We start from the raw sequence: 14239 nt of genomic DNA, 5'->3' as shown, positions 1-14239 counted from the left end.
GACTGAAGTTAGGATCTACTCTGGCTGTAAAGGCTGCTTCCTCCCCCTAGCTAGGGAGCAAAAACAGGTGTTACTATTAGTTCTACCCTTTTCTTCTGGGAAAATGATCATCTTCTAAATCTTGTGTTTGCAAATCCTCTCAGTGGGGTTCTATTAGTAACCTCTAGCTTCACTCTCCAGTGGAAGGTTGGTACCTTCTTCTTCTTTTTGCCCCCCCCCCCTCAGGACAAAAGACAATGCCCCAGGCCACAAACCAGCAGTAACAACCTAACAGATACTCCAGGCTTCCACTGTTTTTTCCACCTCAACTTCCACTTTCTCTTGGGAACAATAAAGAAGCCTGCACAAGACAGCAGAAGAAAAACTAGTTACATTAGCCCTAATGTGTCTTCTCTCTCTCTCTCTCTCTCTCCCTTCCTCCCTCCTTCCCCCTGTCCTTCTCCCTCTTCCTCCCCTTCTCTCTCTCTCTCTTCTTCCCCCCGCCCCCCCTATAGATGGTTCCCATCTCATGTGAACTGAAAAAAAGACTAAAAATTATTTCTGGACCCTCACAATTTTTTCCCTAAGGTGTATGGAAAGAGAAGAAATGAAAATGAAAACTCCATGTATGAAATGACTGAAAGGAAGCTATTAGCATCTCTTTTTTCAGAAGAGGAAACTGTGTATCTGGGAATTACAACAGCTGTCTGCCTACAAATCCAACTCCAACATATTTCCTTCTCATTTCTTAAAATATTTGTTCGGAACCAAATTTAAGGAAACAAACAAATCAGAGGAGCTTTAAAAATGAAAGGAAAGACATCATTGCATTTGTTTTCCTAGTCCTATCCCTCCTGTCTTTATTGCTTTGCTCATTTCATTCACTGTTTCAGCTACTGGATTAGAACAATGTTTACAAAGTAGCTTTGCCAAAGTGCAGTATGCAAATTGCACCTGTCAGCTTGGTGGAAATGCACATTCTCAGGACCCGCCTCACACTTAGGAAAGTACTTAGGAAATACTTTGGGCTGGGGCAGGGGAGACAAAGGTCATGCTGGTGATAAATGACAAGAATCAGTGCATTGTCATCTGGAAAGCTTTTGAAAGTAGCGATTACTGATTTCAGCTCGATGTTGGTGAAGTAAGTAATGCCATCATTTTTTTTTTAATTCCTTTACGAGGGCAGGGAGACAAATCCGAAAGTAAAGAACACACCTTAGGAAATCTGTTGGGGAGTTGGGTGGTAGCAATGTGGGTTAAGTGCAGGTGGGGCAAAGCACAAGGACCACCTGCAGGGGAGTCGCTTCACAGGCAGTGAAGCATGTCTGCAGGTGTCAATCTTTCTCTCCCCCTCTCTGCCTTACCCTCCTCTCTCCATTTCTCTCTGTCCTATCCAACAAAGACAACATCAATAGCAACAACAATAACTACAACAATAAAACAATAAGGGCAACAAAAGGGAATAAATAAATATTTAAAAAGAAAGGAAATCTGCAGCCTCTGGTTCCCATTCTGGCACTGCCTGGGAACAGCCATACAGGCAGAGCCCGGCAGACTGTGCAGTGCTTCTGTATACTCCTCCCTTTCTCTATCTAAAATAATAGAATTAAAAAAAAAAGCGAGGAGTGATGGAAGCATGTATACATATGACCCTGTGCCAAGACTAAATAAAAAACATTAAAATATAAATAAACAAAAAGCTGCCTGAGGACCCTAACATATAAGCAGATGTAAGGACAGACTCGTCAGAAACAAATGTTTGCCACTGGGACATTTAATAGCATTATATACTGGATGTGTGAACTTCACAATAGCAAACTAGGTTAAATCATGACTTCTTTTTAAAATATATATATACATATATTTATTTATTTATTCCCTTTTGCTACCCTAGTTGTTTTATCGTAGATTTATTATTGATGTCATCATTGTTAGGTAGGACAAAGAGAAATGGGGAGAGGAGGGGAAGACAGAAAGGGGGAGAGAAAGATAGACACCTGCAGACCTGCTTCACCACCTGTAAAGCGACTCCCCCTGTAGGTGGGGAGCCGAGGGCTCGAACCAGGATCCTTATGCCGGTCCTTGCGCCTCGGACCATGTGCACTTAACCCATTGAGCTACTGCCCGACTCCCTATATAATGACTTCTAACTAGGAAAATAATCTTGTACAAATTACTCTTCAGTCTCCTCATTTATAAAATAGAAAACAATAACATAAGCTTGATAGTTGTAAAACTAAATGCTATGAAACATTTGGGGTGTTGTCTGGAACACAGTAAGCACTAGATAAGTAGAGGTTATTTTTATTAATTACCTAATGATAAAGCTCAATAAGCCATATTAAGAACATCTATTCTAGGATTGAGTGTATGGGAGGGAGACCCTCTGACATTTGAGAACCTTTCCATGCCCTGTGTCCTGCTGTGCAAGAGATTATCTCTTGAAGGGTAATGTGACATCCTCTAATTATGTTGCCTTGCACAGAGCAGATGCAAAAATGAACCTGGAAGAATGTGGAAGGGAAGATGGAGTGGCAATGTGAGAGTATTAGGAAACAATGGGAAGATAGAAATAGTGGTTTTAACAGAGCTGCAGGTACTAACAGGAAATGCACACTTCCAGAAAGGATGAGCTATGTGACATCTGTGGAACAGTGCACAACCAGAGGCTCCAGTCTGCTTTGCCCAAGGCAGGACTACAGCACACACCTGGAAAGAAATCCAAGGTACAAAAAGGAGACAGGTAAGGCTCACAAAATGGGCAGACCCCCTGCCAACAGTACTGGGAACCTACCAGACAACAGAATATGGCAGCTTATATCAAGTCCTGAATAAGAGCACTGTAGCCTACTATCTCCAATGTAAAACTACTATTTCCACTACAGTGTAAAACAAGAAAGAAAGAAAAAATCCTGCTGATTGAAATGTGATACCTGTTTTTCTAGGATAATTATGTGGTTGGCTGTTTGGCTCTCCATGTTTGTGACCCGACCCGCGCACAACAGCACAATTCCTCAGAACTCCACCCCACTATGGAAGGAGAGAAGCAGGCTGGGAGTATGGATCAACCCGTCAATGCCCATGTTCAGCGGGGAAGCAATTACAGAAGCCAGACCTTCCACCTTCTGCATCGCACAATGACCTTGGGTCCATACTTCCAGAGGGTTAAAGAATAGGAAAGCTATGGGGGCGGGGATGGGATATGGAGTTCTGATGGTGGGAACTGTGTGGAGTTGTACCCCTCTTATACTATGGTTTTGTCAGTGTTTCCTTTTGATAAATTAAAAAAAAAGAAACTTGTGATGCAAAAATATGCATGTTAAAAAGCCACATCAAGCTTTACAATAGCTACATGCACAGTGCCAAATGTGAAAGCATGAGGTCCTACGTTTGATCCCTGCCATTGTGTATGTCAGAGTGATGCCTTGTTTCTCTCTCATTAAGAAATATGTCAATGTTTTTTAAAGGTGATGTGTCACATTTTTTGTTCAGAAACCTTACCCTCAGTATTCTATTGCTAATTCTAGGCACACTATGTTACTTATTAAAAATTAAATATATAGGGAGTCGGGCGGTAGTGCAGCACATTAAGCGCACGTGGTGCAAAGCGCAAAGACTGGCATAAGGATCCCAGTTCAAGCCCCCAGCTCCCCACCTATGGGGTAGGGGGTCGCTTCACAAGCAGTGAAGCAGGCCTGTAGGTGTCTTTCTTTCTCTACCCCTTTCTGTCTTCCCCTCCCCTCCTCTCTCCATTTCTCTCTGTCCTGTCTAACAACTATGACATCAATAACTACAACAACAGTAAAAAAAAAATAAAGGGCAACAAAATGAAAAATAAATTTAATTAATTAATTTAAAAAATTAAATATAGAATAATCATTTAATTCCACATGTCACTTCTGGGTATATGCCCCAAAGACCTAAAAGCAAGAATTTGAGTACACACATATATTCCTATGTTTAGGGCAGTACTGTATCTCTATAGTAAAAGGCTGCAGACTGTAATGTAAAGAACCAGATGAAAAATCATAGGTAGATGAGTGGACAAACAAAATATGGCATGGAACACTAGCCTGTTTTTTAAAAAAAGTTCTGGGGCCAGGTGATGGTGCACTTGGTTGAGGACACGTTATAATGCACAAGGAACCAGTTCAAGTCCCCAGTCCCCATCTGCGGGGGAAAGCTTTGCGAGTGATGAAGTAGGGCTGCAGGTGTCTGTCTCTCTCCCTCACTACCACCCTCTTCCCTCTCCAATGCTAGCTGGCTTTATCCAATAAATACAGATAATACCCTCCCTTATGGTTTTTGTCAGTGTTTCTTTTTTATAAATAAAAATGTTTAAAAATGCAGAATAAAGCTAGTCAAAATAAATAAATAAAAAGAAAGGTTTGGCACACAATAGAATATGTATACTACAAATATTAACTGAAGTCAACAACAAGATACATGCATTTTTATTCCACTTATATCATGTACCTAGAATAGTCAAATTTGTGCAGATAAAAGGTATGGCAGTCACCAGGGAATCAAAGAGGGCTTGAGAATGGAAAATGATTACTTAATGGGGATAGAATTACAGTTTTCAAGATGAGAGACTCTGAAAATGGATGGTGATGATGTTTGTACAATACTTCAATGTATTCAATGCCCGCTGGTAAATATGTTTATTTTAGCACAAAATTACAAAACATTATTATATTCCAATTTCACTTCAACCTGGGAAAAAAAAAAGAAAGAAATCTCGTGATTGTGTCTAATCTATTCCTTAAAAGAAAATACTATCACTTCCCACTTTTTGAAGGCTTTTTTTTTGAAACTTAAACAACTTCCCCAATCATCCTGGCTACAGATCTAGAGATTGGTGGGCTAAAATTTAATCCAGTTTGGGGAGGCAGCATGGGGCTAGTGCCTACTGTGATCATATCAATACACCATCCACAAATATTCCTTAAGGAAAGCATGTTAAGATTATCTTCTATTGAAGGGGAGAGTGGGAAGCAAAGATTATCTTTTATTATGAGGTGAGGTGAGATACCTAATGCAATGTGCAAGTATATGTGTAAGCAAGACAAGGACAATTATCGTAAGTAAAATATTGGCTGAAGATTTTGGGGAAAAACTTTTGAGAAGACCTCAAATTAGAGATGGTTTCAGCAGTGTGGACATGTAGGTAGGGATATTCCTGAAACAAGGAAAAGTGTGGAAAGTCTCAGGGTTGGGAAAAGAGTTATGCATGCTTGAGGACGAAAAAAAATAATAAATAAAAGATTAATTTAGCAGAATATGATCAGGAAGGAGAGTGGAAATGATGGAGTGGGGTTATGTTTAAAATGTAGTGTATCTTGAGTCTTGGCATAAGGCATACTCTCCCTTTTTCCTTTGTCCTTCCCTCCTAACTTATGTCAAACACTTTTTCTGAGTCAGACAAAATAAGACAGCTAAAGATGCAGGCAGGAGATATCCTTTTTTTTTTAATTTATAAAAAGAAAACACTGACAAAACCATAGGATAAGAGGGGTACAACTCCACACAATCCCCACTACCAGAACTCTGTATCCCATCCCCTCCCCTGATAGCTTTCCTATTCTTTATCCCTCTGGGAGTATGGACCCAGGGTCATTGTGGAATGCAGAAGGTGGAAGGCTTCTGTAATTGCTTCCCCGTGAACATGGGCATTGACAGGTCGATCCATACTCCCAGCCAGCCAGGAGATATCTTACTAAACAAGTCATAGCTCACCTTTCCATGAGATATTCTCAAAATTATTAGTGCTGAGAAGTCTTGCTGAGTTACCGGCAAGCTTTGTTAACGGCCATTCTCAAGTATACTAAGTAGTCAAAGATCATCTGATCATCCAAAGATAATCTAATATGTTAACATCCAACATAAGAGCCAGAAACCTCCATGAAAAAGCAGACTAAAAAGACAACAGAAATTTGCTGGAAACAAAGGAATTAAACTATGCAAAGAGATGTATATGTCTTGATCCACATACTAAAATATGGGACCAAATAGTGCATAAACAATAAATAATAATAGTTACTAACCAAATATAGGCAGAGTAATGGAAAGTGTCAATATAGTAACTGGTTCTCAAATGAAAAAGAGTTGAGACATATCTTAACCTTACCTTAAATATGTCTACCCCAGAGGACCCTATCAATGTGCTCTGGAGCCCTGCTCCACTAAGGAAAGAGACAGATTGGCTGGGAGTATGGACCGACCTGCCAATGGCCATGTTCAGTGGGGAAGCAATTACAGAAGCCAATTCTTCCACTTTCAGCACCCCATAATGATCCTGCATCCATACTTCCAGACGGATAAGGAATAGGAAAGCTTTCAAAGGCGGGGGGTGGTGTGATGTGGATGGGATATGGGGTTCTGGTGGTGGGAATTATGTGGAACTGTATCCCTTTTATCCTATGGTATGGCCAATATCTTCATTTTATAAATAAAAAAATAAAATAAAAAATGCATCCACCCACCCACTCTCCTACAGAATTCCATAGGTTGCGATCTCAGAAAAGTAAAGGGCCCAATTCCTTGTTTACAACAAGGAGAATTAGACCTGAAATAATTTTGAGGTGAATCTTATATCACTATATGAATCAGTGAAACTGAAGACTTCCTATCTGAATCTTTTCTATGCCTCTTTTACACAACAAAAATACTTCCTTTAAAATTGGTTTCTTTATACATGTCATGGGATTTCAAATACATGTGTCCTTTTAAGGGTAGAGTCAATTTACAGAAGAAAATTTACATGCGTGGTAACACATGAGAACTGAAAGATAACTAACAGTTCAAGTAATTAAAGCAGGTTATTTTCCATCTCCGACCAGTCAACACAGTGCTAAAAACACAATTTGGTAAAATATTGTTGGAAAGCAACTGGTTCATACTGTAATCTTTTCCCATACCTTTCATCCGAAGTTTTGATTTCCATGGTTTCAATTAGTCATGGTAAACTCTCATTAAAACACATTAGGATATTTCATGAAAGAGAAACTATATCCACATAACTTTTATTACAGTATATTGTTACAACCATTTCAAGTTATCTACTTGGAGGGTAGCTAGCATAAGGGTTATACAGACAGATTCTCATGCCTGAGGCTCCAAAATCCCAGGTTCAAGCCCCTCCACCACCATAAGCCAAAGCTGAACAGCACACTTCTGATTAAAAAAAAATCAAGTTATCCACTTAATTGTTAAGCTCTTATCGTCATCAAATTATAAAATAAATTTTATCATATGTATATAGACATAAAAGAGAAGTATACAGGACTCAGGGATAACTGGTTTTAGGTAGACATTGGGATTGTGATCCTGCAGGTGGCGCAGTGGAAAAGTGCATTGGATTCTCAAGTGTGAGGTCCTGAGTTCAGTCCCCGACAGCACATGTTCCAGAGTGATGTCTGATTCTTTCTCTCTCTCTCTTTCTCTCTCCTCCTATTTTTCTCATTAATAGATAAATAAAATCTTTATAAAAAAAGACGAACATTGAGGTCTAATTGTTATACTAATCAGTTTTATATACTCATAGAGTCTTAAAAATATTACATTTTGATCTGGTAAACCCACTAATGACTCAAAAACCAACATAATTCTAACAAAGGGTTGCATACAAATATAGCAATTTCATAGTATATGTGGAAATGGTTAGAAATGAAATAGATAAGGGGTCATGCTGTTGTGCACCGAGTTAACCGCATATAACAGGAAGTACAAGGACCTGCCTGAGCCAAGGACTCTGGTTTGAGCCCCCGGCCCTTCCACCTGCAGGGGAGTCTCTGCACAAGTGGTGAAGCAGATCTGCTCTCTCAATTTCTCTCTATCCTATCCAACAAAAGCAACAACAACAATAGAAAAAAATGGCCGCCAGGAGTAGGGGATTCCTAGTGCAGACATCAAACCCACCAATAACCCTGAAGGCAAAAAAATAAATAAATAAGAAAAAAAATTAGAAAAAGAACTAAAGAAGTTTGTGTGGGAGAAATACAAAGGAAAATCAAATCATATATAACAAATTGGATTTACATATCTAGTTTAATGATGTCCATATAAATTGCTACTTCAATTATATAAGATCACACATACATAGTGAATAACATAAAATAAAGAAAAATACTATTAATTATATAGTATGCATAGTATTATACACAAACTTCTACACTAAAAATACAGAAAATATGCCAAAATGTAGTCATCTCTTGAAGGAAAATGTTAGCTAAAAATACTTTCTGTATTTTTCAAATTTTCTACATTCAATAAAGAAAAGAATAGCTGTAGAAAATATTTTGTGGTTATTTACCTATTTTTTAACCACAGCATCGATTAATTTTTGCTGCTGATGACAGTGGGGATTGAACCTGAGACCTTCAAGAGCCCCAGGCATTTAATGTTTTGCATAGTCATTATATCTTGACTTCCATTGGATAAAATATTTTGAACAGTAAATTTTTACCTAGTAATTCCATTTCTTAAAAATTTAAAATAGGTCTACTAGCTATCTACAAAATGGAGACACATTCCCCCCTCCCCCCAACTCTCCATCTGCACTATTCCAGCCTTTAGGTTCATGATTAGTTAACAATTTGTTTGGCTTTATATGTTAACTCTTCTTTCAACCACCAGGTTCCAGATGCTAACATGATGCCAACTGGTCTTACCTGGGCAGATGACCCCACCAATGTGTCCTGGAGCCCCACTTCCCCAGAACCCCCACCCTACTAGGGAAAGAGAGAGGCAGACTGGGAGTATGGATGGACCTGCCAACGGCCATGTTCAGCGGGGAAGCAATTACAGACGCCAGACCTTCCACCTTCTGCACCTCATAATGACCCTGGGTCCATACTCCCAAAGGAATAAAGAATAGGAAAGCTGTCAGGGGAGGGGGTGGGATACAGAGTTCTGGTGGTGGGAATTGTGTGGAGTTGCATTCCTCTTATCCTATGGTTTTTATCAGTGTTTCCTTTTTACAAATAAAAATTAAAAAAAAGAAAAATTCAAATGCAAAGAGTGTTAGAAGAGGAAGTATGGGAGATTTGTGGTTTGCATAGATATGACAAACAAATCCAACTACACTCAGACTGCAGGCAGCAAATGAAAGAGAAATTAAACAACATAAATAAGTTACGCAAGTGATTTATTTCACTCTCCTAACCAGAGAGCCAAGCTCTGGAGTGGAGTGTAAATCAGAGCCCTTCTCTGGTTTGGTTTCAGTTCCTGTTTTCTCACAGTTTGAGTTTCACCATTTTGCTCAGGATGGTTCTAACAAGTCTACTGTGCACAATTTGGTTAGCACTCAGCAACCCCAGGGAGTACCATTCATATCATGGCCTGTGCTTGCAATACCCCTGGGGGTTCACAGGCTGTTTGACTTTATGTCATCTGGAATTTTTCATCAGCTCACACCCTAAATTAGACCCTATTTTTCTCAAGCAAAGAAAAAAGAAATATTGGAATGGTGAGCTGCATTGCAATTACTGGAGATATTCTGTTAGTTACCACTGTGAAGAGATTCCCAGGTCATTTATAAGGACAATTCTGGCTAACCACATTTTTCTGATAGGTACTGATTGCAGACTCAAGTCCTCCAATTTGACAGGTTTCCTCACACAAGGAGAGAGCCGATCCATACTGCTCAGGAGCTCTTCTAAGTAGGCCATTCAAATAGTACAGAGAATGAAAAAATATACATGAAGGTACTAAAGCAGATGAATATGGAATGTGTATAAGGAACTAAACTTGAGACAGAAAAAGTAGACTGGTGAAAAGCAGCAAACATATCTACCACACAACCAAATTTGCCAAGATAGCTATGTCCCTTCACTTCACCAACATTAGCCAGGTTTTTGTTAAGTGTCTCTGGTCCCTTTGGTTGCCATGTGCTTCACATTTATACTTTCCTGCTCACATCCCTGTATGTATGCATTTAATCATGCATAGCCCCCTCAGGTCTAGAAATATCCACAGGTTTTCTACCGTACACCAAGCGCCAAAACTCCCGCCTTGCTGCTCGGCTTTTCGCTTCTACATTTAGGCCATGACTGCTTGACCAATATTTGCAGTGCTGAAGAGCAAGTCTATCACTTCCAGTGTGGCACAGTGGCTTCTTCAGGGTGAATGTTCATTACCCCATAGGGTACAATTATCAGCCTCTTATTTCAGAGATGTTTGAGGCATGAGGGAGTGAAGTGATGTGTCAGAGGACATTTGAAAAATGAGACGTCAAGTTTAGGAGAACTGCCTTATAAAAATGAAAAATGTAGGGGTCTGAGTTCAGCTTTTGCTTGCCTTTAAAATGCTGTCAAGTCACTTTTCCACTATAACAAGCCAGGTAAGCTGACTGGATTCTACTCCTGGTCTGGCTTTTTGACCTTTTAAGGTAATTTAACCTCTAGAGGGGTAATAGTCTCTTTAAAGACTGTTGAGTTATGTGAGATACAGTGAATAAGAGACTACCAGGGCCATTCCTGGCACATAGAGGATGCTCAATAATTAAAGTCAAACTTATGCTAATGTACTGCCTGTTTCCCTAAACTTGATGAGTCACCATTTTTATTAGTTATGATCAAATGTAGCTATCAACCCAGAAAATACAGTCAAAAAGTCAAAAATATATTCCTTTCTCATTTAAAGGAAGTACACAAAGCAAATCCAAGACTAAAGCTTACTGTTTGGCCAGCACAAGAGCATCACCTTTGCTTCACTGTCTAAAATGACTATGAGAACTCCAGAGCAGATACAGGAATGGAAAAAGATATCCATCTTTTCTCTCTTTAAAAAGTCTTCTCAGGAATGACACAGGATACTATAGTTTACATACTAACAATGTAAACTTCTATGATGGGCGTACAGAGTGGCAAGAGAGGTAAGTAGAGTCTTTAAAAAGTCAACCATACACAGCTAAAAACCCAAGTATTGTTAATAAGAGGGATCAGGACTAGAAGATTAAGTGGACATTTAGTAATCTCTGAAACATGTATTACTGCTTATGTGCTAGTAGCTGGTGGTGAAATTGGGGCATTGAACCCAGTCCCGTCCCATTTTATCTAAGCTTTGAGGTTCATCGACCTTCTCGTGGTGCATCCCATGAGTACCCATTTATTGGGGAAACTGACGATCCTTCCTAGCCGACTGAATCCACATGGGTCCCAGTCACTTTCAAAGCCAGCAACAAGCAGACATCAGGCTCAACCTGATGCTGCTGACTGGCTACGGAAGAAGGGCAAACGCTAGAAGAAGAAGGTTCATAAAAAAGAAAAAAACATCACAGAACATCTTTTTCTGAGCACATTTTCTCAAGAAAATCTATAAAGATGCCTCTACTTTAATTATTTTGAAAGCCTATCCCCTTAAGGAAAACTAAACTCTATGGGTCTGATTCACTCTAAATTATTGAAAAATTGATTTTTTTTAAAAAAAGGTATTTGTTAGCCAAGACTTTTTGAACCATCTTAATGAGCTTAACAAAATAAAACCACTCACTCTTTTGGAAAGTAGAATCATGTTTTTGCCAATAAGAAATGAAAAACTAAATCCCCAGATTAATATGTTTATATATCCCTGAGTGATAGAGAGACTATATTTTATACATATTTGACTTACTAAAGAACAAGAGCCCATATTCCTATCACTATCATGGTGAATTTTATTTTAAAACACATATTATTGACTTCATATTAATTTTGGCCTATCAATAATCTCAGTGATTTTTACTGTGAGACTTTAAAAAAATAATGCAGGTGATAGTGATTCTTCATAGAGACATTACTTAGGAATGCATTTTTCTAGTCACAAGGGTATAGAGTAAGGCTCATAAAAAAGTCAGGTCTGTGATTGAATATCCCTTTCAAATGAACATTATAGTCCTGGACAAATGCACTTCAACTCTCTGTCAAGCTAACCAGACTTCCACCTATCAGAGAGACAGACTGTAAGAAGCTATCCCTTTAAGGCCAAGGGAAAGAGGGAAGATGATGGAGTAGGTTGCTGGTACTTAAAAAATAAATAAAAGGACAGAAGAAAGAGGATACAAGGTAGAGTATTGAAGACACACTGGATCTGGCACTGTTTGGTAAGATGAGTCAGAAAGCCAGTAAGTCCAATGATTCAGAACCATTCCTATGAAAAATGCATGGATTGAAATTTATTCGTAAAAGGATGAGCTTTTGGAGATAGATGCAATGAAACAAATTAACTGTTACAGTGATTTCACAATAGTTTACAAAATTATAAGATTCCCGGAGTCTAGTTTAACAGCTATAAGTGTGAGACCAAAGCCCTGTACCCCACGCCCAACATAACTACCATAATTCTCACAAAATCTGCTAGAGTTTGGTGAGTTGCTATTTTTTTTTCATAAGTTCCTTTGCTTTAGTTATCTATATTCCACACATGAGTGAAACCACCTGGTACTTGTCTTAGACTTGTTTCAATTAACATAATCACATCCAGCTCTACCCAATTTGTCTCAAATGATACAGTATCATATTTACTACCTGCTGAGTATATATCCCACAGCTTCCTTACCTACAGACCTGGTTTTAAATTTTTAAATGTTTTTATTAGTGATTTAAAAAATTATGGGTCTACAGTTAGACAGTGTACTCACCATCACAGTTCTGTGCCCCACCTCCTCACCCCCAATATTAATCACTGTAATTCAGAGTCTTAGTGGCAGTTATTTTACCCTTTCCTTCCCTCCCTCCCTCCCTCTTCCTTCCTTCCTTCTTTCCTTCCTCCCTCCCTCCCTCCCTTCCTTCCTTTCTTCCTCCCTTCCTTCCTTCTTTCCTACCTCTCTCCCTCCCTCCTCTTTCTACAAGATCGATCATGTGTTTCAATTCTCTATAAACCGCTTATAAGTGAAAGTATCAGCTACTTGTCTTTCACAATTTCTTCTGGACTTTACTAAGCATAATCACTTCTAGTTCCCCCCATTTTGTTTCAAAGGACACATTCATCCTTTTAAATTGCAGAGTAGTACTCCATTGAATATATCTCCCGTAACATTTTTACATCCCTAGTTTTGAATCCTTTCTCCTTTATCAAATAATCATGAAATGTTGCCTCAACTTCATAACCTCTGTGAGCCTTGACTTCTATAACTATAAAGAAAGGAAACAATCCTCGACTTCAGTCATTTATTCGGTACTCTACCTGACAGTTCAGGTAGAATGATTGACAGTGGTCTCTGACATTATAATATAAAGACAACAGTTAATAATTTTTATCAGTACACTATTCCTTTACTTTTAGACTAAATGCCCTCCCCATGAGGACTCTGCATTTTCAACTTTTATTCTTAAAACAAACAAACAAACGAAAAAACCTGCTGGCAGTGTAGATGGCAGTGAAGATGACTATCTGAGTTTATCTCCCTAGGATGTCAAGTGTCATTGAACTTGGACTAATAGTAAGGAAATTGCTTTAGACAAAGGTTCCTGCCTTTGCTGTGAATTTAAAATGTCACTATCTGCTAAAAAAGAAAATACAAATTCTGAACAAAGCCAAAGCTCCATCCAGGACAGGAAGGAAGCCTTTCGTTTGGCTAAAATTAAACAAAAATGTCACTTATTGAATTGGCAGGATGGAAATACTTCAAAAAGCAATGCGCAAAATCAAGCTGGATATAGAAAAATAGATTATTTATTATTTAATATTACAGTAGAAAATTTCTTTTTAGGGGGTATGGATCGATCTCCCAATATCTCCGTCCAGTAGAGAAGCAGTTACAAAAGACTTCTAGCTTCTGCTCCCCATAAAGAATTTTGGTCCATATTCCCAGAGGCATAAAGAATAGGGGATGGGACATGGAACTCTAGTGGTAGGAACTGTTTGGAAATGTACTCCTATTATCTTACAGTTTTGTTAATCATTATTAAATGATGTTTAAAAATAAAATATAAAAGAAAACGTACCTTCTGGGGTAAAATGTTGAAGTTATCACAGACATCAGAGTAGAATTTTCATTCTCATAGGGTCCTGCATTGTCTTTTCAGGAATAACAATTATCTATATTATGCATAGTCTACATAAACACCATAGGCAGGGATCAGATATGTCTTAATCACGCTTCAGGGTTCACAGTCTAATTTCTGGTGCATTAAATGTTCAATAAATTTTTTTAAGTAAATGAGTAACTGAATATGCTATGTTTTCCTCAAATCCTATTGAGAATTGTCCTGGATAACCATCAGACCTGAACAAAGAGGCAAAGAAGTAGTATGTTTATCATCAACCAATACAAAGTGAG

The 14239-nt window shown here is 38.6% G+C and overlaps 1 protein-coding gene across 18 annotated transcripts in view; it reads right to left on the bottom strand.

The window, feature by feature from the left end:
* The window catches only part of FGGY (FGGY carbohydrate kinase domain containing), a 463518-nt gene that overhangs the window by 253115 nt on the left and 196164 nt on the right, over positions 1-14239 (bottom strand). The gene's annotated exons all lie outside the window — the stretch shown is intronic.

Source organism: Erinaceus europaeus, chromosome 13 (genome assembly GCF_950295315.1).
Source record: "Erinaceus europaeus chromosome 13, mEriEur2.1, whole genome shotgun sequence".
In the NCBI taxonomy this organism is placed as follows: Eukaryota; Metazoa; Chordata; class Mammalia; order Eulipotyphla; family Erinaceidae; genus Erinaceus; species Erinaceus europaeus.
This window is presented reverse-complemented; position numbering and strand designations above follow the sequence as displayed.